Raw genomic sequence first — 3017 nt, 5'->3', positions numbered from 1 at the left:
TATTAAATCAATTAATATAGTGTTTAGTACAATTTTAAGTGTTTACATTTTACCTCTCTTTTATGTAGCGTCAGGATGACATTGCATCAAATAAAAGAAAATATAGGTTGCCCCAGTGAGGAGAAGAGTTGCAAGAGTTATTCCATAGCAACCAAAAGGGAGGAGGGTGCCTCCTTGAGGAAATGGGGTGAAAACGGAATATATTTTGTCTCATTTTCTCAAAAATAGACACATAAAGGAAAATGGAAAGAGAAAAGGCTTAAAAGGTAACCTTGCATGACTTGTTAATAAGACCATAATGAAGCATGGTGAATTGGATAATGATTTAACTAGATAATGAATCTAAATGCATCCTAACTACATGCATTCATGGAATTCAGTTCTGTTCATATGGGAGAGCACACCCTAGTTTGATATTGCAAGAGGATTTATGCATCAAATGCTTTAGTAGCATAGATGATAAGGTTCCTTTGTATGGACTATAATCTTAATACACAATGTAGATTTCATAGCTGTGATGGAAAAAATGATAGATACACACTAGAGAGATCTGGGCATGCCCAAAGTCTTTTCAAGGATCTTGGTGAAAAGTGTGCTAACCCATAGCCCCCAGTGAGAAATGCATAACCATAACTTAAAACCAACATATATGTGCTAAAGAATCAAGAAAGCAGATCATATCACAAAATGACCCGTGTAATCAAGTTAAGCCATTTAAATGATACCAAGTTATTGAAGATTGATGCACACTTGGGGAGGCTATCACTGACACAAAAAGATGAAATCAACAAAAGACCTTTTGACCAAGTAGTCATTCAATCCAAAATTCTTGCCATGAACTTTATTTTGATGGTGAATTTGTTAAGCCTGTGTAGGAAGGATGCATCCTGTAAGGTGAAAATTGATTGTTTGATTGAATTGTATTGAAATGTTTGTGATTGTTCACTGGAAATTATGTGAAAGGAACAAGGTTCTCAAATCATTTAGTCTCAGTGTGAATTTGTGTAAGTTTATTTGCAAACACTATTTTAATAAGACCAATTTGATGGGTTGAAGCTTAGTGTCATGAGATTAGATGATGAATAGAAGAATTTGGACAAGATGATGGATGAAGGAAGAACTTGATTGGAAGGATGGTTTTGATAAGGTTGGGTCAAAAGAAAAAAAGATATATAGGATGAAAATTGATTTGTAGGAAATGAGTGGAAGAATAAAATTTGATTAGATTAGAGGATAAATGAACTAATTGAAATGAATTGGAAGAAGTAAAAAATTGATGGAAGGTGGAATAGATTAGAACCGATGAAGAGGGAGAACCAAGGAATGGTAAATAAATGGGAAGTTTGGCGTGACTTTTGTGGATGGGATGATATATGGATGAAATTAAAGGTAAAATAATATGGGGGACCAAGGGATATGGTATCAGAAAATGGGGAGCCAGGGAACATGTTTCAAAGGAGTTAAAAATGTCCCATACCAAGGATAGGAAAATGGAAGGAAATATGGTGGGAAAGGATGCATGAAAATGGATAGATGGTGTGTACAAGATACTCATGGAGGAAATGGAGGTTCATGAATTGTCTCCAAGGCATACATGGATCTTATTACTTTTTTGTTTTTTGTTTTTTTTGGTTCCTCTAGTTTTGATCAAAAGAAAATGTATGAAAGTGGAAGAGATATGAATATAGGACATAAGAGGAAGGGTATGAATATGAAATGGAGGAAATGCATGAGATAATCAAGATCAAGGATACATTAAAGGAAGATGGGATTATATAGGATTATGGATGGAGCATAGAGGAAATGAACATGAAATGGACTATGGGATACAAGATATGGATATAATGTCAAGATCAAATATGTGAAAGGAAAGTGAGAGTATGTAGGATAATGTGTGGTTAATGAGAAAGGGATATGGTAGGTGTATATGCATGAATGAAAGGAAATGACAGTCAAGATCAAAAAAGGAAAAGGATGATGAACAATAGATGGAAGTATAGAAGATATATAAGGCAATGCGGTATGCATCGAGCTTTCCCCTAGTGTAGAGTGCAAGTGGAAGATAAAAAGTGAATGGATGTATGAGTGGAATTGGAACATATTGGATAAATGATAGGAAAACAAAGGGAGGAGTCAATCATCTAGATACATGGATGGTATCCCTTGATAGTTATTTCTCTTTCTTTGTTATTTTCAAGGAATTTTTACTATTTTCTCATAGATGTTGGTAGGATAGTGAAAAGAAGGATGAAATGGGTTGGGAAATGGAGGAAAATGACTTATGAAAAAGTTTGGATTAAGGGGGTGGAGTCGTTGGGAGGAAGACATGGTTGATGATGCTATGTTGGAAGACTTGTGAATGAGTGGATGAAGGAGGTGGAAAGATCTTCATTTGCACACACCTTGAAGGGTGATGGAAATGAGGAAATTTTGGAGGATATGTAGGAGAAAGTTTGAATTTTAGGATATAGGGACCCAAAATGGATGAAGGAGATGATGGATTTAGGAAGGTGGATTTGGGTACATCAGGACCCAAGATGGATTTGCAAAATGGAATTTTGGAGGATTTATGAATGAAGGAAGCTTTTGGATTAGTGAAATTGGATGCCATTTTGAATTTTTCTTTCAGATTCATTGCTTCATTAAGTAGCTTTGGAATCCACATAATTTTTGCATTTTTTATATTCAACCTTTGTGGCCTTCTAGTCTTTTCTTTCTTTTGGATCAAAATTTTCTTTTCTCAAGCGTGTCTTTTAGAGGGGATATATTAATCCATGGATTTTTGCAGATTTTTAGCTTCATTCATTTTATATTTGGCATCCAATTTTCTTCCATTGGCCATGGTATGGGTGCATGAAGATAAATGGTATGGAGAGACGGTGGATGAAATTATGGAGGGTGAACATTGGAAGGAATTTGAGGATGTGTGCCTTCATTGATCTTTAATATGTGCATGAGGGGATGAAGTGGAAAACATGGATATGGTGGATGGATGTATGTGAGGACCCAAAATGGAT

This window comes from Cupressus sempervirens, chromosome 3, assembly GCF_028749045.1.
Source record: "Cupressus sempervirens isolate cs-2001-9-10 chromosome 3, ASM2874904v1, whole genome shotgun sequence".
NCBI classification, from domain to species: domain Eukaryota; kingdom Viridiplantae; phylum Streptophyta; class Pinopsida; order Cupressales; family Cupressaceae; genus Cupressus; species Cupressus sempervirens.
The sequence above is the reverse complement of the archived record's forward strand: the minus strand, read 5'-3'. Positions refer to the sequence as shown.